This window comes from Scyliorhinus canicula, chromosome 2 (genome assembly GCF_902713615.1).
Source record: "Scyliorhinus canicula chromosome 2, sScyCan1.1, whole genome shotgun sequence".
Taxonomy (NCBI): domain Eukaryota; kingdom Metazoa; phylum Chordata; class Chondrichthyes; order Carcharhiniformes; family Scyliorhinidae; genus Scyliorhinus; species Scyliorhinus canicula.
Window position 1 is genome coordinate 251714054 of NC_052147.1, and position 18821 is coordinate 251732874.

An 18821-nucleotide genomic window follows, 5' to 3' on the forward strand; every position below is an offset into this window, starting at 1 on the left:
CAGTTCTGGATAGATTCACAGTATAACACGGCCATTTGGGACAATTGTTTTGCAAAGATCAAACTAATGCAAGCCGATTGGGAAAGCCACAGAAAATCGCTGAGCACATCTTGTGAATGTACGACATATCCCTTTTCTATATTGCAGCTTCCCAGATTTTCATAACAGTCTGTGTTACTGCCCAAGGCTGAACAGCTTCTGTACATAGATGAGCAATTAATGGCACAGACCAAGAAATGAGTCAGGACACCTGTTCAAACAATTCCTCACAGTTTTGATATTCAGCGAAATTGTAGAAAATCCCAGACAGAAATGTCCCAGATATCAACATTTCATTTGTGAGATTCTGAGCCATAGTCTGCATGCCAAATTAACTCTTTATGGACTAACAAAAGTGACTAACAATTGGATCGGTATTTACAGTGAAAGCCTATTTGCATGATTTGAGGACTAATGATAACCTGGAACTTATTTTTTAATTATTAATTTTTACTCACAAAATATAGATTGATTAATCTCTTAACACTTAGCAATCATATACTATCTACCACGCTGAAAGTTCCTCACGCAGCTAAATAAACTTAAAATATGAAAAGGTGTTTCTTCAAAGCTGTCCCTTTCCCTGCTGGCCTCTCCTTCTCACACAAATTGCAGCTTCTTAAGAGAGTCATTCATGTTTGGTTATGAAATCAGCAGTCCTGAAATTTTACTGTGGGAGATGCAAAACAGGACATAATGCATTCATCTAAAATTCTACTATTTTAATTAAGGTACAGCTCTACCAAAATAGTAAAGAGGGGAATTTCTGATAAACATATTAAATGGGAATAATTATTTCCGCATTGTGTCATTTATATGTTAACCAGGATGATATTTCATTTTTCGATGGCGTCTCCTCTTTTTCCATTTCCCGAGCATATTTAGGACAACTTATCCATTTTAAGCTCACACGCAACTTGTCACAGACGTTAAACTTATTCAAATGCTGACCCTTTTACAACCTGATTACTCTGATCTTTTATAGCATGGCAATTTCCCTCCATCCATTCCTAAATTCCTGATCTGAGGAATCACTGTGAAAAGAACCTGCACAATGTAATATCCACGAAGGTCAAAGTTGGATAATAAAGGATGAACTATTTTTGTGTTTAATTGTCGCACATTTAAATTTCTTTGATCCTCATTAGAAATTGGAAAGTATTTTGTGGGCTGTCTAGCTCCACTGAGAAGCTCTATAGTCTTGGATGACAGCCATTGATGGCTTACCACAGCGATCATGTCAAGATGAAAACACTGGGAACTTTTGTATCTGGAATAATTTACACTGCAGTTTATCACAGCAGAGTTAGCAGTACAAAGAGGGACAATTAAGCCAGTAACCACTGAAAAGCTACAATTTATGGGTCCTTAAGTTCACTTCTCCATTTATTGTTTAATACTTTATATATCAGTTTAAAGCCTAAACATGCAATCTAGTCAAGTGCTTATTCAATGGCCTTCAAAGAGAAAGCAATGTAACCATAAACTGAAATACAGCAATTGGGTTTTCACATTAATCCTTGGGGTCAGCATGCAATTATCTGGATATCGAGCAGATTAAAATATATATTGCAATGAGGGGTTGTCTATGAGTGTCTTCTGAGTTGCTGAACCTGAGAAAATTATCTAAGTTGAAATGGCTTAAAAATAAGAGCAATGGCAGCAATGAGATTAATATGCTATTCACAAATGAACAAAAGAGATGCCATTAACCATGGCCCAGATATCCCATTCTCCGGGCTTTTCAGAAATGTGGCGTATAACACAAGATGCAGTTCGGAACATCGCAGAAGTCCCAATGTTAACCCCACGGGAATTGCCCAGTGTTGTAGCGCGAGGAAATACGATGAGGCAGAGTTAATTCACACGCTGATTTATTGACAACTGGTGAACTATATATATATATTATATATATTCCCTCTTAAGTTGCCTTACAATTACACCAAAAAAAACACTTTTATAGACAACTATGTACAGTCAAACAGAATTCTCAGTAAGGGAGCTGTGGTACCATGACAACAAAAAGCTAGTCGAAACGCATTGTGAATAAAACTAATAAATAAAGATAATCTTCTTTAATATATTAAAAATAACAATGTTTAAAATACAGTATGGACTCAAAAATAGCTAATCATCAAAATAACAGGAACAGAATAGAATCAGAACTAATGGCAGTTAAATACAAATATACACAAGTAACAATAACGGCTAATGATACCACAGCACTTACTGATGATATCAGAAATGGATTTAAATAAGAAGATGCATAATAACAACACTCTGTAACAGGAGCCAAGGGGCAAAGTTCAGAGGTCAGTCTAACCAGGGACATTCGGACTCCTGCAAAACACCACAAACCTGCAACCAGTTCCTCCATGCTTGAGGTATCAGAGTCCTCAACAGTGGCAGGAAAATTTACAGATTCTGAAGATGAGCCAGTGCTGACACCCTCCTCCGCTCCTTCTGCTGACACATCTGATTCCCCTTGGGAAACTCTTAGTTCTACCACCACCGACTCTGTGGCTGATACACTGGTAACAACTACTGCGTCAACATGCCTCACTGTGGGGCAGCTGCCCGGCTTCTCATATGATCAACATGCTCCTGCGCTTCTCGACCTTGTAGGTTGCCGACATAAGACCTTCCCGGGTAATCAATCTGGTCCCCCTCTGAAATTCTGGACAAAGCTAAGTCACCCACTTCAAATGTAGTTTAGCTGTGGGTGGAAGGGTCTGCTGTGATGGACAATGTTCGCAATGGCTGACGGTGTTCTCTCTTCCGTTGTCAATCGCTGGCCACCAAATGTAGCTCCTAGCCAACATCCTCATCTTGGCCTGGCCAGGATGCATGTTGTTCAACTCATAAAGAAGTGGCTGTTACCCAAGGGCTGGCACTGTCACTCTGCACTCCCACCAAAGCACCCGTCTTCACAGCTAATGTTATCCCCTCACTGTAAGGAGGACCTGACATGCTCTGATTTATGAAAATGGCAGCCAGTTAGAAGCATTCTTTTGACCTTCGATAAAACTGAGTCCCCGTCAATCCATGTCTTGATGCGGGCTGACAAAATGGGTAGTGTCCATATTATCTGCTGCGGAATGGGAGGCTTGGATACTGTCAGTGGAAGCCAGCTTAAAGCATTAATATTTGAGATCTGTGTATCTGGTCTGTGTTGAAAAGTGTAATGATATGCAGCCAACAGTAATACCCATCTTTGTGCTCTGGACAATGCGATCGGCAGAACTGGTTTATCGTCACGGAAGAGCCCAATGCGGCTTATGTGGCAGCCATAAACATATTGGCAGCATATATGACTGCTAAATTCTGTTTATATGTCTGTGAATGCTTCCTTTTGGCATCCAACAAGTTCCCAGAAGCAACGGCGACCAGTCGTTTAATGCCATCTTCCACCTTATGGGAAAGTACACTCCCCCCCCCCCCCCAACAACTCCAAGCCTTAGGATGAGGGCCTAGGTTTGATCCTGGCTCTGGGTCACTGTCCATGTGGAGTTTGCACATTCTCCACGTGTCTGCGTGGGTCTCACCCCCACAACCCAAAGATGAGCAGGGTAGATGGATTGGACATGCTAAATCGCCTCTTATCTGGAAAAAGATTTTTGGGTACTCTAAATATATTTTTTAAAATTATTTCAAAACAGGAGGACGAATTCAGTTACATTTCTTGGTGCTGGCACGCATTTGATCACATCTACTTGTCCTTGAGCGGATGTGAGTCTTTTGCATTGAATTTTAAACCCAAATATGAGACCTCATTGGTCTGAAATGTGCACTTTTTACATTACAGGTGTGTACCAGCTTCTTTGAATTTCCTAAGGACTTCTACCAAATTAGACTATGCTCTTCGGGCGATGCACCCGTGACTAAGACATCATCAAACTCAAGCTGCTAGTAAGCATGACTTAGATCCAATTCCATACGGTTGAGGTCTCCTGCCAAATTCATGTAGAGGTCCTCTATCCTAGGAATAGGATGTCTATCTATTTCAGCAGACCTGTTCACTGACATCTTGGAATTGCCACAAATCCCTTACTGTGCGGTCTGGCTTTAACATTCGGACTATTGGTGCTGCCCACTCTGAGAACTGAACTGGTCTAATTACCCCCAGGTCTTCCAAACATTTCAACTCCACTGCAACTTCTTGATGAAGTGTATAGGGCACCCAGTCACACATCCACAACATTGGTCTTGAATTAGGGTCCGAATAAAGTTGGTCCTTCACCTCTTTTGTGCAACCCCGCTCCCTCTGAAAGACTTCCTGTTACTTGTATGGAAGTTCCTGGAAAACCCCGTGATGCTGAATATCTCCAGCCAATTTAGCTTGATTTTCTTCAGCCAATCTCATCCCATGAGGCTTGGTATCTGTCCTTTTGCAACTGGGCAGACTGGTGCTGATATTACACTTATATTGACATTGTGCCCATTATCTTCAGGGCCTCCCGAGTGTAGGTTGCAAAAGTGGCCATTGTACTACCTCTTCTTGGGTTCAGCCCTCCCTGTAGATACTTATACATCTGTTCACCTACCACTGTGGCAGCAGCACCTGATTGACCTCCATATTCAATGCATGGCAGTTAACAATAAGGACAATTTTGATGGGGTTGAGGGTGATGCAGCCATCAATTCACACAAAACAAGGAGTTGAAGTAAACTGTGACTTTAATCGACTAGAACAGTGCCTGCCTGCGACTGTTCTGCTACTGAGAGTCGCCTACGTGGCTGCTGCTCTTTATACCTCCCCTCAAGGGGAGGAGCCAGGGGCGGAGCCCACAAAAGCACCAAAATGATACATCACAGGTAATACCTTACAATGGTCCATAGGTGGAGCCCTCATGGGCAACAGCGCAGTACAGTTACATACATGGTGAATGGTTAATGCAATACGTTCAAAACATTCATCCCCTGTTTAAAAAAATGAAGTCCGGCGGGGGTGAAGAGTTCACAAGTTCAGCCTGTCCGGCGCCCGGATCGTGCGCTGTGATCGCCGAAGCTCTGGTATCGCAGCTGGCCCGGGTGTCGAACTCATCCATGCGGGCATGGGTAGTGAAGTTGCCGGTGCGGGTACAGATGCGGAGTCCGGGAACTCTGGAGCTTCGTTCCTGGGACGGGGGCACTGGTCAGCGAAGGTTGGGCAGGGTAAGTTGGGGCGGCAGTGGTAGTGGAACCTGCGGGCGCTAGGTCCCGGAGGGAAACCGTATCCTGTCGGCCGTCGGGGTGTTCTATGTATGCGTATTGGGGGTTGGTGTGCAGGAGCTGGACCCTCTCAACCAGGGCGTCGGACCTATGGCTCCTGACGTGTTTGCGGAGTAGGAGGGACCCCGGTGTCTTCAGCCAGGACGGAAGCGGGGCCCCGGAGGTAGATTTCCTGGGGAAAACAAATAGGCGGTCATGAGGGGTCTCGTTTGTGGCCGTGCAAAAGAGGGACCTAATAGAGTGGAGGACCTCTTGCCAGTGGGAGATTCCTAGACCGTAGGGCCAGGAGGACGGCCTTCCAGACCGTCGTGTTCTCCGTCTCCACCTGCCCGTTTCCCCGGGGGTGATAACTGGTAGTCCTGCTTGAGGCGATGCCCTTACTGAGCAGGTACTGACGCAGTTCATCGCTCATGAACGACGAGCCCCGATCACTGTGCACATACATGGGTAAACCAAATAGGGTGAAGACACTATGTAGGGCTTTAATGACGGTGGCAGCGGTCATGTTGGGCCAGGGGATTGCAAAGGGGAAGCGGGAAAATTCGTCAATGATGTTGAAGAAATATGTGTTGCGGTTGGTGGAGGGGAGGGGACCTTTGAAGTCGATACTGAGGCGCTCAAAGGGCCGGGATGCCTTCACCATGTTAGCCTTATCCGGTCGATAGAAGTGCGGCTTGCACTCCGCGCAGATCAGGCTGTCACTAGTCATGGTTCTGACCTCCTCAGTGGAGTAGGGCAGGTTGCGGGGATTGATGTAGTAGAGAAGCCAGGTGACCCTCGGGTGGCAGAGGTCACCGTGGATAGCCCGAAGTCGGTCATCTTGCGCGCTGGCGCATGTGCCGCGGGACAGGGTATCAGGGGGCTCGTTGAGCTTCCCAGGACGATGTACTATATCGTAATTATAGGTGGAAAGTTTGTGCCTCCACCCCACAATCTTATCATTTGTAATTTTGCCCCGCTGTGTATTATTGAACATGAAGGCTACCGATCGTTGGTCAGTGACGAGGGTAAACATCCTACCAGCGAGATAGTGCCTCCAGTGCCGCACTGCTTCCACGATGGCTTGGGCTTCTTTTTGACCGAGGAGTGTCGAATTTCAGAGGCGGTGAGGGTACGTGAATAAAATGCTACTGGCCTGCCTGCCTGATTGAGGGTAGCGGCGAGTGCGACCTCTGACACGTCGCTCTACATCTGGAAGGGGATGGACTCGTCCATCGCACGCATCGCGGCTTTGGCGATGTCCGCCTTAATGCAGCTGAAGGCTTGGTGGGTCCCGGCCGCCAGTGGGAAGATGGTGGCCTTGATTAGTGGGCGGGATTTGTCCGCATAGTTGGGGACCCACTGGGCATAATAGGAAAAGGACCCGAGGCACCTTTTCAGGGCCTTGGGACAGTGGGGAAGGGGGAGTTGCAGGAGGGGGCGCATACGGTTGGGGTCGTGTCCTAGAACCCCGTTTTCCACAACGTAGCTGAGGATGGCTAGTCTGGTTGTGCGGAAAACTCATTTCTCCTTGTTGTCAGTGAGGTTAAGGGTTTGGGCAATCATGGCCGGAGACGGTGATGTCGTCCAAGTACGGAAATGTGGCCCGCAGCCCGTAATGGTCCACCATTCGGTCCATGGTTCTTTGAAAGACCGAGACTCCGTTTGTGACGCCGAAGGGGACCCGGAGGAAGTGGATGAGGTGGCCGTTTGCCTCAAAGGCCGTGTAGTGGCGGTCCACAAGGCGGATTGGGAGCTGGGGGTACGCAGACTTCAGATCCACCATGGCGAACACCCAGTAGCATGTGATCTGGTTGACCATGTCTGCGATCCGGGGAAGGGGGTACGCATCGACGTGCGTGTACCGGTTTATGGTTTGGCTGTAATCTACAACCATCCGGTTCTTTTCCCCGGTCCTGATGACCACCGCCTGAGCTCTCCAGTGGCTATTGCTGGCCCCGATGATTCCCTCCCGCAAGAGTCGCTGGACCTCGGACCTGATAAAAGTCCTGTCCTGAATGCTATACCGCCTGCTTCTGGTGGCGACTGGCTTACAGTCGGCGGTGAGATTTGCAATGATCGGGGGAGGGTCAACTTTTAGCGTCGCGAGGCTGCATATGGTGAGTGGGGGTAGGGGCCCGCCGAATTTCAGGGTTAGGCGCTTGAGGTTACACTGGAAGTCCAGTCCCAACAGGAAAGGAGTGCAGAGGTCGGGGAGTACATATAACTTACAATCGGCGTACTCAGCGCCCTGTATTGCTGGAATTGCGGTAGTTGAATTCCGGCCCATCCGGGCCGGAGAATCACCGCAGGGGCCTCTCCGATCAGAGTGGCGAGATTCCCGCCACCGCCACTTCCCGGGTGGCGGGGAATCTCTGCCACAGCGGGGGCGGGATTTTCGGCGGCCCCAGGCAATGCTCCGACCCTGCTGGGGGGTCGGAGAATTTCGCCCTAGGTGTTCACATGAATGAGTCACACAAGTTTTTTAAAAATTCATTTTTAAGGGAGGTGGCTGTCGCTGGCTAGGCCAGCGTTTGTTGCCCTTCCCTAATTGCCCTTGAGAAGCTGGCGGTGAGCTGCCTTATTGAACTGCTGCAGTCCCAGAAGTGCAGGTGCACTCATAGTGCTATTAGGGAGGGAGTTCATGGATTTTGACCCAGCGACAGTGAAGGAACGACAATATATTTCCAATTCAGGATAGTGAGTGACGTGGGGAACTTCCACGTTGTGGTGTTCCCATGTATCTGTTGACCTTGTCCTTCTAGATGGTAGTGATCATGGGTTTGGAACGTGCTGCCTAAGGAACCTTGGTGGGCTCCTGCCGTGCATCTTGTAGATGGTACATACTGCTGCCACTGTGTGTCAAAGGTGGAAGGAGTGAATGTTTGCGGATGGGCTAATCAAGTAGGCAGCTTTGTCCTGAATGGTGTCTTGACTGTTGTTGGTGCTGCACTCATTCAGTGGCAAGTGGGGATTATTTCATCACGCTCCTCACTTGTGCCTTCTTGGTGATGGACAGGTTTTGGAGAATCAGGAGGTGAGTTAATTCCCCAGGATTCCCGGCCTCTGACCTGCTCTTGTAATCACAGTATATGGACAGTTCAGTTCAGTTTCTGGTCAACGGTAACCTCCAGCATGTTGATAGTGGGGGATTCAGATGGTAATGCCATTGTATATCAAGGGACGATGGTTTGATTATCTCTCTTATTGGAGATGATGATTGCCTGGCAATTGTGTGGTGCGAATGTTACTTGGCATTTGTCAGCCCAAGCCTGGATATTATCCACGTCTTGCTGCATTTGGACATGGACTTCTTCTATGTCTGATGAATCACGAATGGTGTTAAAATATTTTGCAATCATCAACGAACATCCCCACTTCTGACCTTGTAATGGAAGGAAGGCCATTGATGAAGCAGCTGAAGATAGTTGGGACTAGGATACCATCGTGAGGAACTCCTGCAGAGATTTATGCAGTTAGTTATGCAGTCAAGAAGGCTTCAGGAATATTATCCTCTTTTCTGAGAGGAATTGTTCATAAAAGTATGGATGTAATGCTTGTTATACAGGGAATTGCTGAGACCACAACTTGAATTCTGTGCACAATTTTTTTCTCCTTATTAAAGGAAGGATATAAATGTGTTGGAGGTGGTTCAGAAGAGATTTATTCCTGCTTCTATTTCTTAAGTTTTTGTCTTCTTCATTGAGGCCTCTGCATGAATTCCTATACTGAGGGAATTCTCCTACAATGTGGGTCAGAAATTAGGCCTTTTCAAACGGATCCAGGCTTTCTGCCTGGCCAGCATTGGATACGACGGCTCGGACACTGTTTGGAAGATTTGACCCATTGTCTTCAACAGCTAAGAACAATATCGAGAGCTAGAATTAGGCCACTTGGCTGTAGATTTCAAAGCAAAGGAATGAATACCAGACAAAAGTCCTGCAACTGGAGGCTGCAAACAAACAATGTGAGAAAGAGGATGCTTTGAATTCAACATTTCAGATGACTCTTTAAGACGAGTAATTTTCCCCGTATTTGTCAGCAAATTTGATAAACAAAATACAATGCAAACTTAAAGATGAGAAAGAAGCAACATATAAATAAATATACACTGGAAACAGAAAGGTGTGGAAAGGGACAGTGGAACCAATTCATGTGTACTCTGCCCAAAGGCAGGCCCCTGGTTCATTGTCTGCTGCTGTTTCCTTGGCAGTTTTTTGATCAGTGGTGGTTTGCCATTACTTTTCACTGTCAGGGGCAGGGCGAGGAGGCAGGTCCCATGACTATCTCAGCCAGAATGGGAATTGAACACACGCTGTTGGGATTAATTTGAACCACATGCGAGCCATCTATCCGACTGAGATAACCAGCTCCCCATTGAACTGTTAGAGAAAGGCATGCCAAGAGAAATGTCTGCAAGTGAAATTGGAGTGAAAGTAACCAAAAGCATTATGTGAGATAATTGAATTGAATCATTCACTTCCCAACTTGGAAGTTTTGAATGACAGAGTAATGATAGACTGAGATCAAATTGAATCAGCATTGCGTCCTTTGACATGACCAACCTAATATTCACCTGTCCAACACAGGCACCAAACACAGTTTAATTGCCTTCATCAAAGCAGAAGTGACTTCCAATTTTCACAGTAATTGTAGCAAGTAAGTGCTGACAACGTGTGTTCCATTCCAGTACTTCTTACTCCTTTACTTTTTGGCAATTCAATGATTCTTACATCAAATATAGCAGCAATAAGAGATTCGCAGTGCTGCCTATCTTGGCATCTGCAAGTCTTACCACCTCGCCCCCAGACTCCTACACTCCACTCCGCTCTATCTGGCTGCTATTAAAGGATAAAGCCCAAGATGATAATGAGGAAACACCATTCTGCTCCAGACACGTCAAAAGGAGCTTCATTCTGCATGGTTTATGCTGGAGAACATCCATCCGACCCTGAAGCGCAACAGGACCTTTTCACTATTCAAAATCCCAATTGATCTTTGTCAGGGACCCCCATAATAAAAATTAGTAACATTCAGGGGATGGTTTGGCAAAAAGGTGCAAAAATAGGGCAAGTAGGTGCTGTACCATTAATTGATGCCTGTTAGGTTCAGGTAAGAAGGGGTGAAATGTCTCTCCTCTATTTCCACTCCTCTTTTGACTACAGCAAGGCTTTAAAAAAAAATATGATTGCCGGTTTAGTGAGTTACTGTTTAATTGCTGTGAGCATGAATGACCATCGGGTTTTCATGTCAGCTTTTAAAAAGAGAGCAATGTTTATTGTAATTAATACCCAGTCTAATAAAAAATAATTAAATCTCTCCAATTCTCAAACATGCATGCATTCAAGGGTTCATGCGTACGCACACACATATACAGACATGGGGCGGCATTCTCCCCTACCCGGCGTGACGGAGGGTCCCGGAGTAGGGGAGTGGCGCCAACCACTCAGGGGTCGCGCCTCCCCAAAGGTGGGGAATTCTCCCCACCTTTGGGGGCCAGCCCCGCACCGGAGCGGTTGCCACCAGAAGACCGGCGCAAAAAACCGGCGGCTCCGGCAGCGGGGCTGGCCGAAAGGCTTTCGCCGGTCCGCGCATGCGCCGGTAGTGACGTCAGCGGCAGCTGGCCGCTGATGTCACTGCCGGCGCATGCACGATGTGGGGTTCCCTTCCACTTCCGCCATGGCGAAGGCCGTGGCGGCTGCGGAGGAAAATAGTGCAGCCAGGGCAGTGGCCCGGAGACTGAGCGGGGGGGCCCCGATTGTGGGCCAGGCCACCGTCGGGGCACCCCCGGGGTTCGATCGCCCCCCGCCCCCCCAGGACCCTGGGGGGCTGCTCGCGCCGCTGATCCCGCCGTTCCAGAGGTGGTTTAAACCTCGGCGGCGGGAGAGGCCTCCCAGCGGCGGGACTTCGGCCCCTCTGGGCCGGAGAATAATTAAGCCTCAATAAACAATGGCATCCGGCCGGCGGCAGCCGTTCTCCGAGGCGGGCGGCGGGATTTGAAGAACGCCGTTCTATGGCGGTTGGGATCCTGACCGGCAATAGGTGGTTAGTTCCACGCCGTCATGAACTCGACCGGTCGTGAGCGGAGGATCTTTGGTTGGGTCTCTGGCAATGGGCCCCAGCCACACGGCATACTCTGCGGATCGGTGCCGGGCATGATTTTGGTGTCAAAGTGGATTCTCTGCCCCGCGCCAAACACAATTTCGGCATGGGGCTGCAGAAATCTAACCCTATGATGCTAGATTTTGTTTTTAGCCAGACTCATCAGCACCGAGTGATTCTTAGGAACCAAGTTTGGAGGAAGTGGGATCAATTGGTTGACTGGCAACCAGTGGGTTGACCAGAGACAGTGGCCGGGATGGGGGGCAGGGGGATCCGTCACCATGGGGGCTTCCAGGATGGCCAGGTTCGCGACTGGGGACACCAATTGACGGGAGCACGTAATCTAGATGGTGTCTATATTGTCTATATTGTCATGGCCGGCCCGCTGTGTGGGTCCGCCATGTTGCGCTTGCGCGGACCCACGGCTGGAAGTGCAGGGCCCTGTATCAGTACCCGGAGCTGCGTGGACTACTCCGTGGCCTTAATAGCCCCCTTCAAAATGGAGAATCACTCTGGACCTTCTCCAGGAAAGTCCAGAGTGATTCGCATCCATTTTCTTGCGGACGTGGGGACACAGCCCCATTATCAGAGAATTCCACCCAGTGTACTGGCTGACAATGGTCAGTGATTGCTTCCTGATTGATGCTTTCTGGGAGAACTAGGCAGACGCATTTAGTTCTCTCTCCTGCTTGCTGAAGTAAAAGAACTGTTCTATTGTTCTGAAAGCAGTGAGTTCCTGGCACATCCTTTGCTGTGAATGTGGAATGATGCTGAATCTGCACAGAAGATAGACAACCTTTCCTGAGGAAGCCATCTCAAGCCTAGAAGGAAGAAGTATCAAAATGAAAGCTGAACCCCAGAAAGACACTAACTAGAAATCACCCTCGTGCATGAAAGACCCTTATCCTTTTATTTTATGAATATTTATTTTCCCTTTCCACCACATTTTCTCCTCTGTGTTGTTTGTGTGTATGTAGAGAGTGGGGGTAGTTAGGAAGGGGAGATTTGGAAAAGGGTATTAGATAGTCAGTTACATTTTCTGTCCATTTAATTACAATACTGTACATAAAGAAAGGTTACCGGTGTTAAAGTTACAAACCTGATGACTGCAGTTTATTGGGCTCAACCAAGGACTTTCGGTATTTTAGATAAAATCTTATTTCACCGGTGTTGCAACTCTGGGTCAAGTGGGGCTAGAATTGCGCACATTCTAGCTCAGGGTATCACGATAGTTGAGGCAATTTAAAGCTATTGATGGATATACATTATACTTTGTCTATTCACTGGTCTGGAAAAAAAACAGTTTGTTAAGGTACAAAAGATGGCTAGTTGTCTCATCAAGTGATTCCTTCTCACCCATTGGAAAATGGCCATAATATTGTAAGGGTCCTTCCTGTTTGTATTTGTTGGAACAAATTTATCAGACTGGAGTGGTTGGAATGGACAGAGTACCATTTTGAAAAGTTCAGGTACCCCTTTTGATACAGTCCTAGGACACTTTTGAGCAAGATAAGATTCCCTTTCAAGTTACTAAAGGTAGTCATATATGTGCATATAAAGTGTATAAACTTAGAGGCAGCGGTGGTTCGCACTGCTGCCTCACGGCACCAAGGACCTGGGTTCGATCCCGGCCCCAGGTCACTGTCCGTGTGGAGTTTGCACATTCCACCACCACCCCCCCCCCCCCCCCCGTGTCTGCGTGGGTCTCACCCCCACAACCCAAAAATGTGCAAGATACGCTAAATTGCCCCCTTAATTGGGAAAATAAATTAAAAAAATTTAAATAAATTAAAGTGTATAAACTTATTTGAACCACGATGCTCATTGGAACTTCAAAAACAATTGTCAAACGTGTCAAGACAAACTATCAAAGGAAGCTGTCAAGGCTTTTAAAACTCCTGGCCTTTAACTCTTTGAAAAAAACTGACTGAAGTGTTTGAAATGGTTGCCCGCTATTCCAATCTGTCTGTTGGCATTCGCCATAGCGTTACCATTATTGGATTAGAGCTACATGATTGATTTCACAGCAGCTCACTTATTCTGCTGGCCTTGCTTCGCTGCACATCAGAAACCTCTGTGCATTGATTACAAAATTAATTTACTGAAGATAGCATGAGTTTTGTTCCCTTTACATGTCATTATATTTGCAATTAAAATATTATCCATATGGATCAGATTTTATCAACAGACAATTAGTTTATGCTTAACACATACAGATTTAATTTAAGTATATCTCAGATACGACCTCATCTCCTTTCCACACACTGGCACTAAATGTACATTCATTATAAGACAATCAGTCAGAAGATTATTTTATAATGAGTTTATCTTTTCCATTTTACGTTTTAAGTTATATTGTGTGACATAGACTATTGGGCTTATGAGCAGGATGATGGAAGAATGTCTACAGCAAGTGATCTGCCTTTTGTCGAGATTATTTAGGTGTCAGTACTACCAACACACATCAAGGTAAATTTTGTGAACAGCTAGTTTTATACAACTATACTTTTTAATTGAGCTGTATAATATATAAAACACCTATTTTCTCAATGTTTGCAAACTGCAAGATGTTAAAAGAAGCCAATCTGATTTTTTTTTCAATTTATTAGAGAAACATATTTGAAATGTTTAAGCCTTGTGAAATAGCATCCATGCAATAGAGTAGCAAGCAGCAGGGATCAACCCATTGGAAGTTTAAACCTCCTAGGCAATTACACCGCATGTCTGTGGGTCATGATGTGCATCTCCCAAGTTACATCCAATCTCTAACAATCCAGAGATTGGAAGATTTGGATCAAGATGTCTAATTACTTTATGTAAAGAATATAATAACTTTATGTGAGGTAAATGCTCAATTAAGTCAATGCCTATTTCTTGACAACATAACAGTAATATAGATAAGATAACTCTTTGAAGAGTATCTATCAACTGCTCACTGGGTAAATTCATGAATACTACATGATGCAGTTTAATATCCATTAGACAATGCTGTGCAAAATGACTCAAACTAGTGTAAAAGGTCAAGGAATTATACGCACCAAGCTTTGTCTTGCACACAAATCGAGTTATTGTTGGATCTGAGGGTGACCACAAAGAAATGGAGGTTTGGAAGCAAAACAACTTTTAATGAAATACGCAACGACTCTTCTCCACTCCCTGATGGGTTCTCTTGCCCCGACCTACATGTAGGCTGGGGTTTGTATACCCAACAGGCTTCCCTTGTGAAGGGGAAGCCCCGCCCCTTAAATGCTGATGTCACGGGGAACCTGATAGATCATACCCTGTGACGTCCATCAGGGTAGTAACACCCTTCCAATTTTTAGTAATTGAAAGTACAATTGATGGAATAGACACATATGAAAAATGCTTATTTTTTTGTGATAAACCTATTTTCGACATTATTAATAAAACTGCATGAGGCTACCATTTAAAAACTTGATTAAATATGTTTGAACGCAAGGAGAAAAAAAGTGTAACGTTGCTAATCAATGAAAAACTTTACATTTGCGATTATGTAAATTCATTGTGTGGCACGGTGGCACAGTGGTCAGCACTGCTGCTTCACACCGCCTGGGACCCGCGTTTGATTCCGGCCGAGGGTCACTGTCAGTGTGCAGATTGCACTTTCTCCCCATGTCTGTGTAGGTTTCCTCCAGGTGTTCCGGTTTCCTCTCACAGTCCAAAGATTTGCAGGTTAGGTGCGTTGGCCACTCTAAAATGCCCCTAACTGTCCAAAGATGTACAGCTTTGGTGGGGTTGTGGGGATAAGGCAGGGGAGTGGGCCTAGGTGGGGTGGTCTTTCAGTGGGTCGGTGCAGACTCAATGGGTTGAATAGCGTCCTTCTGAACTGCGTGAATCCTATGGATTCGAAAACAAACATGTGCCGGAATTCTCTAAAAATGGGGCGGGAAAGCCGGCGCCAGCGACTCTGGCGTCAACAGCCCCCGGAAGTGAGGAATTCTCACCTTTCTTGGGGGCTAGGATGCCGCCAGAGTCGTCCCTGCAGCTCCAGCCGGTGGCAAAGGGCCAGCGTGAGTTCTCGCATGCGCGGAATGGCCGGCGTGAGCTTGCGCATGCGCGGACCGGCCGGCGTATTTCCATGCAAGCACGGGGGTTCCCTTCACCTCGCTGGCCCCCGGCAATATGGCAAAGCCCTAAAAGGGCCCAGTGCAAAGGAAAGAAGGCCCCCCACGGAACCAGCCTGCCGATCGGTAGGCCCTGATCGTGGGCCAGGCCACTGTGGGGAACCCCCCCCCCAGGTTCGGATTCCCCCACCCCCCAGGACCGCCTCCGCACACTGAGAAGGTTCCGCCGTGTGTGAGGTGAATAATTCACGCCGGCGGGACCGGGCAAAACTTTACGGCCACTCAGCCCGTCGGGCCTGGAGAATCGGCAGGGGGGATTTTCCCGTTTTCCCGGAAAACTGCGCCGGAGAATAGGGCAGCCAGAATAGGGATGGCGAGGTGCGATTCACGCTTTCCTCAGGGATTATCCGATCCGGCGTAGGGTCAGATAATCCCAGCCATGAATTAAACCTTCTCTCCAGAAAACTCGTGCAATTGAGTGCAGTGTTTGCCCAGAATGCCAATTATGCCCTGTATCTCTAGTAATATTTTAATAGTGTACAGATCAGAACGGGCAATGGCATGAAGCATGCTACCACTTGCAGTTGGAGTTCTGAAGGTCGCCAATGACATTAGTTATGTACAGATGGTTCTCATTCACGATAAGGTTCCTTTTGCGGAACCAGAAATCCAGATGCTACAGCATTGAAAAGAAACTACTGAGAATGAGGTGATGAGAAGACATGTCTTCTCATCAAGTACAATGAACTTCCAACAATTGAAATATATTGTTAAAATTTCAATGTTATGCATGCAGTGCAACCATGAGCATAACTACAGCATTAATGGTGGACCTGTAAGTAATGTTTGCAGTGACATTTGAAGGAACAGGTTGTGTAGGCTGCTTTTTGAAGAGCAAGTGTGGGAAGCTAGACCCTTTGAATATTATCAATCTGTTCCTGCCTGACTGTTTAGGCGGCTTGTTCCTTTTTGCAATCCAATTATTTTAGTGCTTTGAATCGGCTCCAGTTTTAATGGGCTGGTCGTTTTAAACTGATCGTCTCCTTCCAGCTCATGAATTTGCCTTTCATGTGGAATTGCTCATTTTTCACCTGTTGGGGTAAGGGGTTGTGAGGAAAAATTCTGTCCTTTTCTTCCTGATTGCTTAGATTGGCGATTTGATGCATCCCAGTTTGTATTAAATCTTAAAGGAATAGAGACAAATTGAACAAATTTGTGGACATGTTTATTCATCAGCAAAATATACTCAGTTTGAATAATCGACTGTGGTTTCCACACAAATATATAAAAAGTACCATTGTTGCAGCAACACAAATTGTAAAACATGTAGGGCGGGATTGGGTGGAGGATAGGTTCTGATGCCTAAATCGTGGTGGGCACTGATTTGACGCCAAATTGTGATCCTTCATCACCTCAACAGCAGCATCACCTCAGAACGCACGTACGGTTAACACCATTTGCGTATCATTAGCGGGTCCGACCTGGTATTCTCCGGGGCCTCCATGATTCTAATCCTCTGATGGGCCGAGTTCCCGATGGCGCAGTTCACTTGCGCTTTTAAAAATCGTGAAACCGACGACATGTCTGATGGTGGAGAGAGAGAGAGGAGGTAGGAAACAGAGGGGAGCGACAGTGGGCTGCCTGGCCAGGCTGGGGGGGTGTGCCCTGCCAGGACCAGTGGGGGGGATGGGGGCACAGGCTGAGTGGCCGTTGTGACCCCCCATGGACTGGGCGGTGCCCGGTCTTGGACAACCATTACCGTGGCCATCTTGCTACGCACCCCATTGACCACCCAGCTTAGTCCCTGATTCTGAGTGACACCAGCCATTTGGGTGCCCTCACCCTCATGCCGTGGTGCATACCCCTGGCAAGGGGAGTGCCAGGCGATGGTACCCCTGGCATCAGGGATGCGCACTAGGACCAGAGGCCCCCACTGCTCTGGCCACTGACGGGGCCAGAGGTGTGGGGATGGGCCCGGCTGCTACTCAGGTGTCCCAGGTGGCATGGTGCCGCTGCCCACTGCGCACCAAATGCGCCAGAGACAGGAGAGGGAGGTGCAGGGAAGAAGAGTCCAAGGTGCTGTGTTGTTCCGGCACCTCTGCTGCGGGAGTCACCGGCACGAGACCCCGGGCTACTCCATGGGACGGGCTGCGAGCGGAGCTACCCCTGAGGCTACCCCACCTGGCGCTGCTGGTCCTGGAGGCCCGCTCTGGTCTTGACCAGGGTCCGCACCCTCGTGGCCATAGAGTACAGGGAATGGACCATTTTTGCCATGGATTGCACCACATCACCGATTGACTCTGCCACTACCTTCTGGGTCTCTGTCACATCAGCCAGTGACCACACCATCCCCCTCTGGAACTGAGCTATCTCCCTCTGTGTCTGCGCCACGTCGGCCACTCTCTGGGCAAAGTCGCCAACATTCCCAGCCATGGCCTGTTGTGACTGGGCCACGCTCAGGGCAGCCTCTGCGATTTCCAGGTGGCTTTGGAACGTGGTCGCCTGTGAGGCGGCAACTCTGTCCTGGGCCTTGCCAGTGCCTGGGCAGAATGCCTCAGGCCTTGAAAATGCTGATCGTAGCCAAAACCACTGCCTCCACCACAGATGCCAACTGTGCGGTGTTGGCCTGGGTGGCAACATTGCCAGCACCACCTCCTTGCTGCACGCGGTTGGACTCCTCCAATTGAACTTGCAGGTGCTGGATGCTCGCCAATTATTCCCTCATGTAGTCCCTGGCTCTGAGACTGCATATCTGCTCTGAATGGGACTGTCTGTTCCAGAGATTCGAGACCCGTCTGGACGGCAGCTAGTCCCTGGGGTTGGCCTGCCCCCTGATCATCAGCCCTCTCAGGAGTTTCCTACCCGCATTGCTGTCCCAGAGCAGCTGTGTGGGGTGCACCAGAGAATGCCCCACCAACCGAGGTGAATATCTCTTGGATGGTAGAAGGTGTTGGAGACAGCTGTGATGGGAAATCAATGTTATCCTCAGACTAGAGCTCTGGGATGTCATGAGCCTCTGGTGGAGGGCTGGTGTCCGAACTGCTCTCATTGTCAGTGCTCGGCTAAGAGGGGGGGTGGCTCCGGCTGTGGCACTGGCTGAGGCTGGGAACACCGAATGGACCCCCCACATCTCCGGCAGTTCCTGCAAGATACAAGACAAGACGCATGAGTAGACCATGGGCCTAGGGGGAGTAGGGATGGCAAGCGTGCAGGCGGTGTGGGGATGAGGGTGGAAGTAAGTATGAGGGTGGGGGTGGTGAAGGTGAGGTTCAGGGTGGTGTTGGGGCGAGGGTGGTGTTGGGGGTGTTCACACCCGTGTCACGGGGAACTGTAACTCAGCGGGGTCTCACTTCCTTACCCGCGGCTGAACTCCACCCCGTCAACCTCCCTTTCTTCCGGGCCACT